This window comes from Oncorhynchus mykiss, chromosome 30, assembly GCF_013265735.2.
Source record: "Oncorhynchus mykiss isolate Arlee chromosome 30, USDA_OmykA_1.1, whole genome shotgun sequence".
Lineage (NCBI taxonomy): Eukaryota > Metazoa > Chordata > Actinopteri > Salmoniformes > Salmonidae > Oncorhynchus > Oncorhynchus mykiss.
In genome coordinates this window covers 23,894,980-23,914,114 of record NC_050570.1, presented here as the reverse complement: position 1 = coordinate 23,914,114, position 19,135 = coordinate 23,894,980, and the positions used below count along the sequence as shown (strand labels likewise).

The 19,135-nt window shown below is 40.7% G+C and overlaps 1 protein-coding gene across 1 annotated transcript in view; it reads right to left on the bottom strand.

Annotated features, from left to right (window-relative positions):
* Nucleotides 1-18,921, bottom strand: part of LOC110521588 (neuroligin-1) — a 338,049-nt gene extending 319,128 nt beyond the window's left edge. The window contains exon 1 of the mRNA XM_036968746.1: nt 18,379-18,921. The gene's annotated coding sequence lies outside the window, so the exon portion shown is untranslated. The remainder of the gene's footprint in view (nt 1-18,378) is intronic.
* Nucleotides 18,922-19,135: the final 214 nt, after the last annotated feature.

The window sequence follows — 19,135 nt, the reverse complement described above, 5'->3', positions numbered from 1 at the left end:
GGCTGTAACGTAACAAAATGTGGAAAAAGTCAAGGGGTCTGAATACTTTCTGAAGGCACTGTATAGGCACTTGATACGAGGGGATTTATTATGGCACCTTCTGTGCCTCACATAATGCATAGCAAATTTCTCATGCAGCTATTATAAGATGTTCATGTGATGAGGGATCATGGTTAGCGATGATTTACGCCTGCCTGATACTTGTGGATTATCACAAAATCAATTTTGACGATATTATATCGATTGTACGACTTTAGTTTTTTTGCTATGTGCTTAAAGTGATGCTCCAATACTTTTCAACCAATAGTTTTGAAAGTGGTGTTCACGTACCAAAATGGGTCTCCCAATTGTGTACTACGTCATCCATTTCTTACAGGGGTGAAAGTCAGGCGAACGGTCCGGCTAAATAAATAGTAGGGATACACTGCATCAGTAAAACGTGAGCCTATCACAATTAATGCAACATGACCCAAAAAATATAGGCTACTACATCATTATCAAATCAAATCAAACTTTATTTGTTCCATGCGCCGAATACAACAAGAGTAGACATTACCGTGAAATGCTTACTTACAACACCTTAACCAACACTGCAATTAAAGGAGAATTAAGAAAAGATTTACCAAATAAACTAAAGTTAAAAATTATAAAAAGTATCACAATAACACAACAATAACGAGGCTATGCTGTGGCTTGCTGTCACAACTCCCGCCGAAGGGTCTCCCCTGCCTGTTCGGGTCTATTTAAGCCTGTTAGGCCCGCTTAGGTTTGTGCGGGATTATTTTGTGTTCGCTGTTGGTTGTGGATGTATTTTGTTCTCCGGATCGTTTCGCCCTGTGTGTTTGCGCTGGTCAGTGTTTCTGCGCCCTGTGTTTGGCGTGTCTGTTTTAGTGCCGGAGAAATAAATAATCTATTATTGAACCCTCTGCTCTCTGAGCCTGACTCCTACCTTCCACTCTTAGTAACTCGTGACACTTGTGAAAGTATTCACCCCCTTGGCATTTTTCCTATTTTGTTGCCTTACAACCTGGAATTAAAATGGATTTTCGGGGGGGGTTGTATCATTTAATTTACACAACATGCCTACCACTTTGAAGATGCAAAATATTTTTTCATTGTAAAACAAACAGGAAAATTAGACAAAAAAAATGAAAACTTGAGCATGCATAACTAACTATTCACCAGCCCAAAGCCACCTTTTGCAGCAATTACATTTGCAAGTCTCTTGGGGTATGTCTCTATAAGCTTGGCACATCTAGCCACTGGAATTTTTGCCAATTCTTCAAGGCAAAACTTCTCCAGCTCCTTCAAGTTGGATGGGTTCCACTGGTGTACAGTAATCTTTAAGTAAAACCATAGAGTCTCAATTGGAATGAGTTCTGGGTTTTGCCTAAGCCATTCCAAGACATTTAAATGTTTCCCCTTAAACCACTCATGTGTTGCTTTAGCCGTATGCTTAGGGTCATTGTCCTGTTGGAAGGTGAACCTTAAATCTTTGGAAGACTGAAACAGGTTTCCCTCAAGAATTTCCCTGTATTTAGTGCCATCCATCATTCCTTCAATTCTGACCAATTTCCAAGTCCCTGCCGATGAAAAACATTCCCCCAGCATGATGCTGCCACCACTATGCTTCACTGTGGGGATGGTGTTCTTGGGGTGATGAGAGGTGTTGGGTTTGCACCAGACATAGCGTTTTCCTTGATGGCCAAAAAGCTCAATTTTAGTCTCATCTGACCAGAGTACCTACTTCCATATGTTTTATTTAACTAATTATGTGACTTCTGAAGGTAATTGATTGCACCAGATCTTATTTAGGGGCTTCATAGCAAAGAGGTTGAATACATATACACGCACCACTTTTCCATTTTTTATTTTGTAGAATTTCTTAAATACGTTTTTATTTCTTAGTTTCACTTCACCAATTTGGACTATCTTGTGTATGTCCATTACATGAAATCCAAATAAAAATCCATTTAAATTACAGGTTGTAATGCAACAAAATAGGAAAAAATGAGCTTTTTGGCCATCAAGGAAAACGCTATGTCTGGTGCAAACAGCGAGTAGCAGCAGTGTACAAAACAAATGGAGGGGGGGTCAAAATCAAATAGTCCATTGGCCATTTGATTAATATTAATAAAATATTAACATCACTGCATGTCAACGGCATGAAAAACTAGTGAATTGACTGGGAACCAAATGGTATATGCTCCAAACTGCACTGTGGTTCGATGAGAGCACTTACATTTTGGCAAGGCGGGATGAGTAGTCAAGACGCATGTGGACAAGGCGGAGATGAGTGGCCAAGACCGACAACAGTGGATGTATCAATTCAGGCTTCAAGTGTAGGCCTAATGACAATCACAGAATCTCACTACAATACACGGAAGTGTTTTGTAACATATGTCTCTTTCCATTCATCAAATTGCGGTTGCATAGTGCACTGTTGGGGTTTGGATGCTGAACTTATTTTGTGAGTTGACAAATGTACACGGGTGGCCTACAGGAGCACCTTTGTTATGTGATTGTTTGACAATCAGATGAAAACATCATGACTGGTTGTGTTTAGGCCACATTAAAAGGCATAGGCAGCTTGTCCATAAGGCTAGGAGATTGCCAAAATGATATAGCCTAATTAGCTTACACCCCTCTATACAGAAATAAATACAATCATTCAAAATAGGGTGCTACACCAGAAAGCATGATGCCACAGAGTATCATTAGCTTCTTTAAAAAAGGATGTGGATTGTTTTAAATTCATAGCCTACAGATGGAAGGGGCTACAATTTTTTTCAGCGTGCAAAGCAAATACCAATAGGCCTAGTTGATTGATAAGTTGTGACTGTCAGTGAACAGCAGAGAGACCAGGCATATTGCAATATTTAAAAACACAATCGCAGAAAAACAGTTTGGAAAGCAAATGTCTATTGCTGTGAAGAGATGACAATAAAAAGACTCCAATCTGTCTTTAAGTCTGTCTTTGACACCCTAGACCCACTTCAATTTGCTTACCACCCCATTAGATCAACAGATGATGCAATCGGCATCACACTGCACACTGCCCTATCCCATCTGGACAAGAGGAATACCTATGTAAGAATGCTGTTTATTGACAATAGCTCAGCATTCAACACCATAGTACCCTCCAAGCTCATCATTAAGCTCGAGGCCCTGGGTCTGAACCCCACCCTGTACAATTGGGTCCTGGACTTCCTGCCCGGCCACCCCAAGGTGGTGAAGGAAGAAACAACACCACCACTTCGCTGATCCTCAACATTGGGGCCCCACAAGGGTAGGTGCTCAGCCCCCTCATGTACTCCCTGTTCACCCATGAGTGTGTGGCCACGCATGTCTCCAACTCAATCATCAAGTTTGCAGACGACACAACAGCAGTAGACTTGATTACCTACAATGACGAGACAGCCTACAGGGAGGAGGTGAGGGCTCTAGGAGTGTGGTGCCAGGAAAATAACCTCTCACTCAATGTCAACAAAACAAAGGAGATGATCGTGGACTTCAAGAAACAGCAGAGGGGGTACCCCTCTATCTACATCGACAGGAGAAGGTGGAAAGCTTCATGTTCCTCTGTGTACATATCACTGACAAACTGAGATGGTCCATCCAAACAGAGGCCTGATCACAAAGGCCTGATTGGTGGAGTGCTGCAGAGATGGTTAAAGAAGGTGCTCCTCTTCAACCTCAGAAGGCTGAAGAAATGTGGCTTGGCACCTAAAACTCTCACAAACTTTTACAGATGCACAATTGAGAGCATCCTGTCGGGCTGTATCACCGCCCGCAACCGCAGGTTTCTCCATAGGTTGGTGGGGTCTGCCCAACACACAACCGGGGGCAAACTACCTGCCCTCCAGAACATGTACAGCACCCGATATCACAGGAAGGCCAAAAAGATAATCAAGGACAACAACCGCCTGAGCCACTGCCTGTTCACCCTGCTATCATTCAGAAGGCGAGGTCAGTACAGGTGCAGCAAAGAGGGGACCGAGAGACTGAAAACAGATTCTATCTCAAGGCCATCAGACTGTTAAATAGCCATCACTAGCAAATTAGAGGCTGCTGCCTATATACATAGGCTTGAAATGACTGGCCACTTTAACAAATGGAACACTAGTCACTTTAGTAATGTGTACATATTTTGCATTACTCATCTCATATGTATATAATGTATTCTATACTATTTTACTGTATCTTAGTATATGCGGCTCTAACATTGCTCGTCCATATATATTCTTAATTCCATTCCTTTACTTAGATTTGTATGTATTTCGCGTATTATTGTGAAATTGTTAGATATTACTTATTTGATATCACTGCACTGTTGGAGCTAGAAACACAAGCATTTCGCTACACCCTCAGTAACATCTGCTAAACACGTGTATGTGACCAATAACATTCAATTTGATTTGAAGTTATCAAAATGATCAACTTGATTTGAGTGAACAGTAGCCTAGTATCTTATTGACACCAGCAGAGAACATTGGCCATATCCCCGGTGAGTGTGCATATTCACTGTCTTTATCATTGGGTCAGTGCCACATTTGTTTATTTTTGGACAACAATGTCTTCCTCCTGGTTAGATCAACGTCATATTGTATTTGTGTCTCCCCTTTCATAGGCCGATTATATGGATCAGACAACAACGGTGTTATTGATCTGTTCGTCAGTGTGAGCAGAGTAGGCTACCCTGTAATTTTTGAAGTACTAAAAAATATTATGCTAATGTCTCCATTCATATAAAGTATAGTAGAATTGCATGAAATGTGTTATAAAAGGCCAACAAGAAATGTGTCTGATAATCCTATAGGCTAAGCCTACTCTACGCCGCTGTGAGCTGCATGGAACAGTCTATTTGCGAACAGTTACTGAGTTCTATTATTAACCTAACATGATCACTATCCAATCTACTTATCACATTAGTAATAGAAGGCGATTTTACATAAGTCTGCAAATGCGAGGATGCATGGAATGCTTTATTATAAGGGTGCATGTTCAAGGTGAAAATGAGCTTTGCGCCATCTATGTTAAAAGGTATTGCATGCTAAAAATGATATGACAAATCTTTACTAGGCCTAGGCTACTAGGCCCACAGACATAAATGAAAAGAATAGGGATTCTATATACACTACTGTTCAAAAGTTTGGGGTCACTTATAAATGTCCTTGTTGTTGAAAGAAAAGCAATTTTTTGTCCACTGAAATATGATCAAATTGATCAGGAATACAGTGCAGACATTTTTTAATGGAATATCTACATAGGCGTACAGAGGCCTATTATCAGCAACCATCACTCCTGTGTTCCAATGGAATGTTGTGTTAGCTAATCCAAGTTTATAATTTTAAAAAGCTAATTGATCATTAGAAAACCCTTTTGCAATTATGTTAGCACAGCTGAAAACTGGAACATCAGCATTTGTGGATTCGATTACAGGCTCAAAATGGACAGAAATTCTTGTTCTGAGAAATTAAAAAATTTGAAAAATTGCCAAGAAACTGAAGATCTCGTACAACGCTGTGTACAACTCCCTTCACATAACAGCACAAACTGGCGCTAACCAGAATAAAAAGAGGAGTGGGAGGCCCCGGTGCACAAATGAGCAAGAGGACAAGTACATTAGAGTGTCTAGTTTGAGAAACAGACACCTCACAAGTCCTCAACAGGCAGCTTCATCAAATAGTGTCCGCAAAACACCAGACTCTGGGATGCTGACCTTCTAGGCAGAGTTGCAAAGAAAAAGCCATATCTCAGACTGGCCAATAAAAATAAAAGATTAAGATTGGCAAAAGAACACAGACACTGGACAGAGGAATTCTGCCTAGAAGGCCAGCATACCGGAGTAGCCTCTTCACTGTTGACGTTGAGACTGGTGTTTTGCGGGTACTATTTAATGAAGCTGCCAGTTGAGGACTTGTGAGGCGTCTGTTTCTCAAACTAGACACTCTAATGTACTTGTCCTCTTGCTCAGTTGTGCACCGGGGCCTTTCTCAGAACAAGAATAGACTGACGAGTTTCAGAAGCAAGTTCTTTATTTCGTTTTGAGCCTGTAGATATTCCATTAAAAATCTGCCGTTTCCAGCTACAATAGTAATTTACAACATTAACAATGTCTACACTGTATTTTTGATCTATTTTATTTTATGTTAATGGATGAAAATGGTGCTTTTCTTTCAAAAACAAGGATATTTCTAAGTGACCCAAACTTTTGAAAGTTAGTGTAATTCTATGATTACACCCCTAGTCGATAAAGAAAATACCCTTACCATTAAGAAATGAAATCTACTTTCACTCCTGATTTTGTATGATATTGGTCCTGCATGAAATGCTGTGTCCTTTTTTCTTATTTTATGCAATTTGTATGATATGTTACAAATCCAATTCTTACAATATTTTACAAATTTGTTATGCTTAAGATCCCGGACTAGCACATCTTTAATGTTAGCTAGTGCTAGTTGGCAGCACCTTTACACCAACACTCCAATATTTCTCCTTTTCTAGCTTCTTATCCACCTTATTATTAAATGGTGAGCCAACATGTCTGCAGCACTTGTTTTCTCATGGCTCTCTCTTGTTCACTGCCATCAACCACTGTAGTCTAGTTTATCTACCTGCCTAAGGTCTGTGTCAGCAACTCTGCTGGCGGCCATAGGACAACTCTACCTGTAGGACAGGATATTATTGCTTCCCTTAATCTAATAGTCACCGGAGCTCATTGCTTAATACTTGTCATCAAATTTGAACGTTGTTCCTAGGCTCTGCTCCGAGGCTCAGGTTGGCTGTAAGGACAAGTAAACTATGGGGCGACATTCAAAGGAGAGCACTACAAATTATATCATCACAAGCAGGGACATGACTGTGGCCCGGCATACTAATTCTGCCTCCATTGAATCAACCCAGCCGTGTCTGATACGACCTGTCTGGCTCCCACAGTGTTTCTGAAGCCATTCTACATTCACCACGGCTATCATGCTATTGCTTTTGTAGCAAGACAATCCACCTGCAACCTCTCTGAAATCCAGACTATACACTATCTCGGTGTCTCGTTGGCGCCACACAATGCGAAGACCTATTGTAGATGACCTGGGCCTGGATTTCCGGATAGCAATGGAATTGAGGCTTATGAGTGTTTTAATGATGCATCTTTCCTACAACGGCCAAAGACGTAACATGTGTTTCCCAAAACACCACGCAGAGAGAATGGTCACTAAGTGCGTCATTGGAGCATGTATAAATACTGCTAGGATCGAAAGAAAGGGAGTGCAGCCCTCGGATTTGCTTTCTCTATTAAAACTGTACCTTCAAATGTGAATTATTTCACAATACTGATGATGGATCAGCTCCTAGAGAGATATTACCACCTAAGACTGCAAATATTGAGGTGGCTTATTCTATGCCTACCCAATAAAAATGCACTAAACCACCGATTTGGCACATCATTGCGCAGATGTTAGGCTACACATCATGAAATGTATTGAGAAAGATTATAGACAGTAGCCTACAAGTAGCAACATGGAACTCACTTGATTGAACATGAAATGTATTTCAATATGATTTAAATAGGCCTATAACCTACTATTTATATTTTAATGCCGTCATCTCTGTTTTCATCTGAATCATATTTTTATACGTTGCTTGTTTTTATCGCTTGCAAAGACATTGGCAACTTTGTGTTTGTAGTCATCTTTTAAAGTTATCAGAGGTCATAGGGAGACAAATAAATCATGTGATTGTAGGTTTAGCAAAGATCTTCTGTGTATAAATTGGCTCGGGGGGGGGGGGGGGGGGGGGACATTTAATGACGCACTTAGCTGTTCTATGAGTAGTCTGAGGCAAGTGTTAGATTAGGAGCGTATTCAGGTGCAACGTTAATAACGGTGGCTTTGCGTAACAGCTCCTATGAAGTTTCTAACAGTGAATTTAGCCTTAAAACTTCTTATGGCTTGGGGACAGTATTTCGACGTCTGGATGAGAAGCATGCCCAAAGTAAACTGTCTGTTACTAAGGCCCAGAAGCTAGGATATGCATATAATTGGTGGATTTGGATAGAAACACTAAAGTTTCCAAAACTGTTAAAATAATGTCTGTGAGTATAACATAACTGATATGGCAGGCGAAAACCTGAGGAAAATCCATCCAGGAAGTGGGATTTTTTTGATGTGGGTATTTCAATTGAATGCCTATAGAGTATCTAATGGGTTAGGACCCAGATTGCAGTTCCTATAGCTTCCACTAGATGTCAACAGTCTTTAGACATTGTTTCAGGCTTGTTTTCTGAAAAATTAAGAAGAATAAGACCTTTCTGTCAGTGGACTGAGGAAGAATGCAGAGCTGGTTTGGGCGCGTGACTGACCACGCGTCCTTCGTTGTTTTTCCATTCTACTGAATAAGCTATTGTCCGGTTTAAATATGATCGATTATTTAGACAACTGACAACCTGAGAATTAATTATAAACATCGTTTGACATGTTTTGACAAACTTTACTGGTACTATTAGGATGTATTCGTCTGCATGTTTTGACCACCTTTGAGCCAGTGGATTACTGAACAAAACGCGCCAACAAAACAGAGTGTTTGAGATATAAAGAGGAACTTTATCAAACAAAACAAACATTTAATGTGTAGCTGGGACTCTTGTGACTGCAACTATATGAAGATCTTCAAAGGTAAGTGATTAATTTTAGCGCTATTTCTGACTTTTGTCATTCCTTTACTTGGTTGTAAAATGTTTGTATGCTTTTGTAAGCGAGGCGCTGTCCTCAGATAATCGCATGGTATGCTTTTGCCGTAAAGCCTTTTTGAAATCACACAAAGCGGCTGGATTAACAAGAAGTTAATCTTTAAGCCGATGTATAACACTTGTATTTTTTATGAACGTTTATTATGACTATTTCTGTATTTTGAATTTGGCGCTCTGCAATTTCACCAGATGTTGTCGAGGTGGGTCGCTAGCGGAACGCCTGCGCCAGAAGTTTTTAAGAGGCTTTTGGGAAACCGGGTTTAGGATGTTTGCAGGTTGATGTTTATTGTCATGAATCTTGCCCTGGATGCAGAACTGAGCGACTTCCGCTAGATGGGCTGTGCCATCTAGTGCCCAGTCTGCAGGGCTGCCTCCAGAACAAGATTCATGACGTAAAACACTAACCTGCAGGTTGTTTGGAGTTTACCGTAGTGATAGTTTAGGCCAGGGATCATTAACTAGATATATCTGCGGGCCGATGGTCAGGAAGTCGGAACATAATTACAAATCATTTTAGATTGCAAAGAAGCCCAAACAGATATAAGATATGAGTAAAAAATAATCATTTCAAGCCTTACTTACATTTATATACGATCACATATATCTCTCTATTATGCTTGGGAATACTTTGGAACAGATATAAAAAAATTAAACTCACTTGGAGCTGATTATATATATACATATTTATATTGCTCAGAAATCTTGGTGGGACAAATAAAATCAGCTGCGGGGAACCCTGGTTTAGGCCATCACAAGAAGCTGTTTTTGCTGGTAAACACATTTGCCCTATTAAATAACATTAGACATTTTTACCACACCTCAGAAAAAGGGAAATAAATTAATAAAACCAACATGGAACTGGTAATAACCAGCAGTAAAGATTCAGCTCTGGCCATCAAACTGCAATCTTGCTCCCTCTTTTACACGCAGACACGCCTTTTAATCGTTCACACGGACAACGTGGTAATTCTGTCTGTAAAAGCCAAGTGAGAAAGGGCCGAGCGGTTTAAGATGGGCACACTAAAAACCCAAAAGCCAACATAAAACAGTCCTTTGGTAACATATACTCTGTAATTAACTCTGTGGTGAAATCTATGTCACCTCCGTCTCTGCTGCTTGTGTTTTATTTAATGTGATAGTGCATTGATTTCAAGCCCTTAATTAAGTTGGTAATAAGAGCTTTAGAGTGCTCTGTGAGGGTTGAGAGTGAAAAATTGCATATTAATGATCAGGGCCACTCAGCCCATTGCTGATTCAGTCTAATACCAGGCTGAATGGAGGTTCACACACAGAGAAAGGCTGATTTCACTGGCCCTGCCTATTTATCCTATCAAACATACAGCCAGACAGATACAGACTGCAGAATACATCAAATGGCGTTCCAAGGTCACAATCTACACCTGGAAGTCAAAATGGAAGCATTGGACTACAAACAAAATTGGAAATGAAAAGTGAAACGGGAATAAAAAATGCATTACCTGTACATGCATTTCCTTTATAGGGATGGGGTTTGAGAACAGAAGTATATGCAAAGGGGTCAACATCAACCAAAGTGTGCTGTCAGGATTTATTTGAATTTCTGATCAACCTTCATTCCCAGTATTTCACTTCCATATTCATACCAGCTCTCCCCAGAGATAACCTTGGAGAACCAACCGTCTTACTCCAAAGAGGCCCTTGCTTATGAGAACAGAAGACGCGGTGGAGAGGCAGCGGTAGCTCTACCTAAGGTGCTCATTTGAGCTCAAACTAAGGTATTGTGGATCACACAGCTAGGTGACAGAGGTATCATTCTGACTGCGGTGATAACCCATATCCCAGCACTCCTCTTATAGCCAGTGGCTATTCCACCTCCTGCTGTCTGCTCTGCACAGTGAGTGCGCCTCCCTTCCTCCACTGCTCTGCTTTTCTCCCCACAACTGACCCATAAAGCCATGGGAGTACATGATCCCCATGTCTAACAGGCCTCTGGCCTACTTCTCCTGGCAGGAGGGGTCATGATCTGTCCAACAAGGTTCACACAACATCTTCAGGTCTTTAACGTTTGCAACAAAAACACAAAACCAGACGAACGAGGGGGAGACAGAAGAGAGTGTGGCACATTTTCAAGTGTTTCTGACCTTAAAAAACAAGAGGCAGCCCTATCGATGTACAAACTCAGACCTCTCTCTCCGGCTGTCCCACAGAGCCTCTGTAGAGGACAAGGCATCCCTAAAACATGGGAAGTACTGATTTGTTTAACTCTTCACAGAGCGTAGCTCAATAAAATGTTAAACTGCTGTTAACTTTGCCAGGGGGAGCGAAGTGCCGCAGGAGCATTGGGCTGAGACCAGAGTCAAACATCTACTTATGTAAATGGAGAAAGGAGAAGGGAAGAGAATAGAAGGTAAGGTGCAATGGCTTCAGTACAGGAGATTCAGCTTAATGTGCAGGCCATTTGTTAAGGATGGAGAGAGAATAAACAATTAGAATAATTACATTTCCAACTCTGCTTAATGCTAGTGAGAAGGAGCCCTGAGCTTCTGGGGTAAGCTTGTTAGTGGCATCTTCAGCAAAGTAAAGTATAGCTAGATTCACTTAACAGAATTTCATTACCTATAAAGGGCAGCCTAAACAGAATAAATTACTAGCCTGTACAGTGAATGGTATTAGGAAAGACATTCCTTATGCCTTTTAAAACCAGTACTGTTTACTCTCGTGTGCACTGTAGATAGCTAGTAGAAGCTATGCTAGCTATCTCTGGAGGAGGTTCTGGCTCAGTCAGTGGCTTTGTTTCTGCCATGAGCGCCTGCCTGTGGTGCAGCATGTTGGCATCTGTAACCTTGGCAGTGGCCCTGTGAGAAAGATCTACAGCCAATAGATAGGTGCACCATATAGTGTATTACTGCGCCGGTCAGGAGTTGAATCTGGTGGAGTGGGCAGTGCTGCTGTTAGGAGCAGGGCGGATGGACATCTTGTATGTCAAGGTGGATAGGTCACAGTCCTCATCATCTCACTGAACACAATGTGGCAATGTACGCAGCCAAACACGTGATGGGTGGCGAGGACATGTAGCATCCCACAAGGGTGGCTGAGCTGCCACTCCCTTGGCTCTGGCCATTCTAAGGCGTCAACATCTGCTGAGAAGCACAACATAAATCATACAGACAATATGGAACCTTTTGCTCTGAATAACACTCAACCAACCACCCCATCTACCCCCACCGTTCCATTACTCACACACAGGGTCACACGCACACACAAGTGCACGCACGTGCACACACACACACACACACTGGTGTTATAGTCAGTCATGCCTCTGCATTAGCTGTGGAGAGCCACGGTAGGAGTCAGGATGAACTGTGACCAGGAAATCTCAATAACATCTTCACATTGCCATTCAAATAATCAAGCTGACGCCAACCCCAATTGACTGTCTGCAACCAACAGTTGATCTCCCCATCTCTCCCTCAAGACCTGTCCGATTACACTTAAGTACTGTACAGCCAGAGGCCCCCTGCTCTTAATGAAGCAGCCATTTTTATTAGTGAGTCAAAGAGATGGCTATCTTCTCCAGTGTGAGAGGATCTGAGCTCCTGTGCTCCATTGGCTGTAATAATGCAGATAGACTGCAGATGTACAAACCTTTTGCGGATAATTGACTCCAAAGCCTTCTGTATTCCCCAGGGTTTTGAATTTGATGACCAATGTGGGGAACATTTGCCATTCGCTATATGATTACTTTCCCTCAGATCTTATTTCATTGTCCTCAGAGTGTGCAAAAAATGCTGCGAGTCAAAACGACAGACTAAAATTAATAACGACACCCCATGAATTAGTAGGAAGTGCAATTTAATAAATAAACATCTAAATCTTGCCTTGAGCTCCGCATTCAATATTTGAATGCTTTGTCGCTCGTAATTTTCCAAGCCACATTTAGAATCATATTATGGTGTCGTTGCTCGAGCCAGAACCTGGAAATGTTGCATAATGGTATAACTCTGTGAAGTATTTGAGTCCTGGTGAAGATTCAAATTGTAAAGGTAAAGTTTAAACTGCCTGGTTTCATAAACCAGACCTTGAGAAAAATCTTCTTATTAAAGATCATAGGAAAGTAATGCCAAGTAATGATATCAACACTGGGGGCATGAAATAGATCAATATGTCTATAAGAGTGTCTGATCCCTACTAATGACTAGGAAGGTTATATCAGTCATTGGTTTACCAATACAAAATCAATGTACTCTGGTAAAGAAGATATCAGCAAACTCAGTCCTATTTCACCCAAATGCAAACAGAACACTTGGCTCAACTCATCAGTGTCATACTCACCAAAGAGACAAAATTACACCGTTCCCCATCTTAATTTAATGTGTGACTACCCTAATGGGGAATATTCAAACTTGACTAATGTTGTCTTATCAATTTGCTCAATGAACCCAATGAGTCTGAGTCTGACCGTCAACACAGCTGTATTACGTAACATGGCTTTGCCCTCTGCCATCCGTCAGCTCTGTGACTCTTTTTGCATCCCAAATGGCACCCTATTCCCTACATTGCATAACTTTTTACCAGAACACTATGGGCCTTGTAGAAAAGTAGTGCACTATATAGGGAATAAGGTGCATTTTGGGACACAACCTCTGTCTCATCCCCCTGTTCACCCCCTTAATATTAGCCATGACCGCGTGGCTAATTGCTGTGTTTCACGCCTGTGTCCGGTAGAGGAGCTGTGCTAAACAAGGAGATAGCCACAGTAGAGCACGGTCACCGTGACCATTAGGGTCAAACAGATTGTAGCGATATCCCAACTTAATGAGATGAGCACTGCAGAACAGAAGTATAAAAATAATGAGATTCATATTTTCTATTGACAAAGGCTGGTAACAGAGATGATTAGGACAATGAGCATGAGCTCCAAAAATGCTGAAAGACTGGGGAACACATCAGTCTGACTAACTCAATGGAGAAAACAGAAAACTTGTATGGCACACTGTGTGTAGAGTTAATTCACTAACAATGGACATACAGCTCAGTTGGTAGAGTGTGGCTCTTACTACGCCAGGATAGTGGGTTGAATTCCTGGTACCATCCATACTTAAAATGTAAGTCGTTTTGGACGTAAAATTTCTTTAGATAAAAGCGTCTGCTAAATGGCATATATTATTATTGTTATGTATGTAAAGGAGACAACATTTAGGTTTGAAGTGTTAAAAAAAAGAACACTCCAGTGATCAAATGACCCTGACAGACGCCAGAAATAGAGCAGCGTCTTAACTAACACCTTGAGTTCCTGTGCTTGTTACATGATTTGTTGTTAATGTGAGACAGAGTGAGGCAGTGACCCTTCATAGAGAAAACATTATGTTATTTAGATTAGCTACATTACCCTCCTGTGCCCTGGGCAAACAAGTAAACACTCAGGACAAATCAACAGCATAACTCAGGTTACATGAAGCAAAACATGGCAGTTTAACAGAAAGTATTTGAAAGTGATACAATACCTTCGGCCCATTATCCAATCAGTCTCTCAAGTACAAACTAAAATACATGTTTGTAACAGCAACTAACTTCTATCAACCCCCACCATCTCCTTGAACCAAAGAAAGGAAAATAACTCCTTCTTCAATATTGGTTCATCTAAAAGCCCTTGTTTGAGTAACAGGACCATTCAATCTTCTCAATGCCACTCAACACTTGATTTGACAATGAAAACTTGAGTATGAATTTGAGCCTCTGTAGCTCTTCAGAGGTGAATGTTTGTTCACCACACTCGTTCACTTCTTCGACAACTTCCACTATAATTTGCAACAGGATGTTGAGAACTCTATCTCTATTTCTCAGAATATATTTTTCATTGTTGTCTATCTGCCTTTCTCCTTATCTAAGCAGACAAACAGTAGACATTCAAATGGAATCAATTCATCTATCTGTTGGCAGTCTACAGTATTTAATCCTTAATTGAATAATAATTTTCAATGGGACATCAAAAATGGCCAGACAGCCTGAAATGGAATGATTGTTTAAAATATATCAAAAGTGTAGTATGGAAGCACTATAGCGGTATTGTTAGAGAGGGGTAAATATAAAGATTTAGTTCTGGTGCCAGGCAGGTATTAACCCTGCCGAAAGGAAAAGAGTAGGATAGAGAGAGTACCACTTTCTAAATATTCATATGATGGACCTGCAGAAAAATACAAAGAGAATTGTACTGCTGTTGTTGTCAAAGCTTTCTGGCTTTCATCTCTACAAAGAGGAACACACGGTCACCAACAGGCCAGGCCACCAAACCATGATGCCTGTGACACCCAACAGAGCCTGTGCATTGCTTACCGAAAACAGATGAATAAAAATAACACTTTTTAATTGCATAGTGAGCTTAGTTCTCACTGAACCTATTGACCATATTAGTACAGATGTCGGATCTTAATTTGACACATTTCGTCCCAGGAGGAAAATAATCCTGCAGCAGGAGGATTTTAATATCTGAAGAAATATTTATAATCGTCTTCAGGGTGCAGCTGAAGGCGTTGTTTGTATACAATGCACACTGTACCTACATTGTAACTTATGTAGGCTATGTGCAGCCTACAGCACGTCTCGTGGATCAATGTCTATTTTTGATGCATTCATTCCGTGTGTTTACAGAGTTAAGACAGAAACAACTTAACAGTTTAAGGATTAATTGTGGTTAAGGTTAATACTGTGGTTTGAAACAAAATAATAAAAAACAATGTATTATGAGTATTCATAGTATTCTTCGTGCTTGCTAGAGTGAACTGCGGTAGCACAGTGGTCTGAGCAGCGATCTCCGGCTCAAAGCTCAAAGCTGAGTTTTCACCCAGTGGTGGGCAATATAGTGACCATCCTGAGCCTACAATAGGCCCACAAGTTAATTGTATTTATTGAAACTTTTTCAAGAAGTTAAACAAATAGTCTTATCATTTACACAACATAGGAAAGTGTCTCAGCTCAACTAAATTGTCTTTGGATGGGCTCAAACTCATAAACACCTTGACAGCTCTACGAAATGAAATATTAAAACTACATAATACAAGCTTTCAATCCACACCAAAGACCAGAACTATATTGACAAAGTATACATAGCCTGCCTAACTATAAAACGTGGATGAGTATACACACTGGATGAAAGTATATCGTACAGGCCTACATCTGTAAATCAACTGATGGCCCAAATCAACTCAGCCAAAGAAACACAGTAGTTTATTAACGGTTTTCACCTCTGTCATTATGTGACAATGTATAGGTTACCATTCCATACAATAGAAATCAAGTATTTCATTGGTTACCAGAGCAAATCTACTGTGTCGATTTACCTGGCACTTTGTATGAATGGAAACTAATGTTGGTGTACAAATTTTATTTGTTTCCTATTTATGTTATCCAAAAGTGTCTGACATGGACATTTCTTATCAAGGGGGTAAAATATCCCTGGACTGTCCATATTTGAAATGTGTAACTTAATCAATCGGGGGGATAAGTCAATCATGGGGATTACGTTTTTTGTGCCAGAAGGGCATGGGCCAGAATAGAACCCACACCGACACGACAGGCCTATATGTGCGCACTGAAGGCAGCTGCCCCAACGGCTAGACAAACCCACAATTAAACTACATTTTGACCTTAGGATACACTTGATACCTGTATGTCGTAGCCTAGTGGAGACTAATATATATCTTGTGTTATTAAGCTATAAAATGACAGTTGTTGATCTGTATGGCTGCATTTCAGAAACATTTTTTTATATTTGAATGTTGCAGTAATAGGACCTAGGCCTAATGTTTGAGCGAGCCTGAGATACAATTGTTTTGAAAGCAAGCCCTGATCCCAATGTCTCGACTGCCCCCACATTGGAAAGAAAGAGAACTGATGAGGATCGTTTGATGTTCCTGATGCAGCAGGAAAATTCTCTGCAACAAAAGAGTGATCAAGTTAAGATCAGACATCTGTATATCACTGCTGAAGCCTAAGGTGAACAGGCCTTCGTAAAGATCTCCAGGTTTGCTACATGACATGAAGAAAAGTGTCTCATGCACAACTGTGTAACCAATGAATTTAGATGCCCTAGTATGCACATTGCTGTATAATCTGCACATTGTCTTTAGATTTACTGAAGTCAGTGTTTTACATCACCATCCATCCAAACATGCATATGTATGTTGAAGATACATTAGGCCATCACCATGCCACAATAAATCATTCACCAATATCTTGCTATGATACCCAATTACACTACACCTGTCAATGTGCTATCAGGATTAATGGTGTTGTGTGTAAATGAATATCTGACCTGTACTGCCATCTACAGGAAAACAGTCCAGAGGGTAACAACCACTGGGTCTGGCAGTGCCACTAATTGAGTGAACTTGAAAACGCTATCTCAAGTTATCCTTTATTATCACAATCACTGTTATCAGTAGATAAGCAAGCAATTTGAGGGCAGGCCTACATAGTGTTATCATTACTATGCACTGTAAATGGGGGGGGGGGGGGGGGGGGGGGGGGGCAGATATGAACTGTACTGTCATTGCAGGAGGCGGGACATATGCATTGAATATGAATATTGAATATTGATACATATTAAATGCATTGAATATGAACGTGTCATACAGTCATAAATCCAATGTTGTGAGTATCCAACCAGTGCCTTGACCCCGACCAAGTGTGTGAGAACTGTTGATGGTGCTCGTTGTGGCAGTGATTTGCTGTGTAAAATTGTACTCCAGATAGAGTTTAATTTAGAGAGAGAGATTAGGCAAATAATGCCGTACTGCCTTGTGACTTGTGCCTCAGCGCGCAGTGCTGATGATTTCAATTGAAAAGCCAGGCTCCGCCATTGCCTCTGCTCTGCAAACTGTCAGCACCATGGACAGCGACACAGTGTATTCTAATGGGCGTCTAGAGCTTGCCGGGCTTAAAGGTGGAATAATAGCCTATGTGATAGAAATCGTAAAACACTGGGGAAGTTGGCAAAGCTGCATGCTTATTATTTTAGCAATCGTTAATTAAATGAGAATGAACAACACATTATAACATATCTGATACCACCAAATTTCGTTCCTAATTTCGCTATGGAGATCAAATAGGCCTGGAGTATATTTTCAGATGTATTAGTTTTATTTGTAAATGACATTCCCTGTCTTAAAAGCTAGTTTATTCATTCAATTACAATGCTGTGGAGGGAAATTATATTTTTTCTAAATAAGAAATGACAATCAGATATGATCAGTTTGCTCATCTAGTTAAATTTGATGTCACTTGGAATTATCGACCTCCATGTAATATAATACATACTCACTCAGTTACTCATTATCCCGCTCTCGTTCTCGCGCGCGCGCGCACACACACACACACACACACACACACAGACACAGACACAGACACACACACACACACACACACACACACACACGAATCCATCAGAAATGGCAACTTTGTTTCCCCTTTATAGTTGTCCTCCAGAGGCGTGAATCTACTTTGCATTATGCAAAATAAATAATGAATTAAGAATGGCCTAATAAACATAATAGATCACACGAGCTAACATAAATCATTAAAGAATGTAAATAAAGATGTATTTATTTGTTGTTTAACCTTTATTGAACTATGTTGATAGCTTAATAAAAACATACCTGAGTTATAGAAGAATCTTTATATTGCTTGTCGACTCAGCAATCCTTGGAGTTTTCGAGTTATTTTGAACCAGACATCAGTCATGTCCAATTAATACACAGTTAATGATGTTTGAACCTTGCGATGACTGAGACAACAGGAGTGGCAAAGGTTTTTCAATGGCACCCGGTTTCTGCCGTCAATACTCCCAAGTAGCTTTATCGACGACCAGTTTACTTTTTTTCTCAGAATGTCTTGGACATGTTACATTTGGTGCAACCGTTATCCCTTCTCAAAGTTTGAAGGTAAAACAGCCGACTCCCGCTCCTCCTACAGTTGCTGTGTTTTTGACAGTGAACGGAATATCAAGCAGAATAGAGTCCGGTGAAGAAACCAAGTCAGGTCTGACGTTCCAAGGAGAGCGCTGCCGACGTGGTTTAAAACGATAATTTGGTAGACCAAGTCCAGACAAATTACCCAACTCTAATAATCACCGATGTTGATGTGAAAAGATTGGCAGTTAACGGCACAAATCCTACATGAGGCAGGCTGCGGTGCATCTCTACTGCCGTAACAAAACTGATGTCTGATTCTGCAGAAAGCAGCGCGAACGTGCGAATGACGCAGATGATGTATAATCAGGCGAGAGCAGCTCTGGGCCAGGGTGTTACCACAGGTTAAATCTCAAACTTACAATGAAACCGTTACGTGTATTGTATCTGAATACATTCATTGAGATTCCCTATGTGCACATATTCATTTTGACCATTGCTTTGA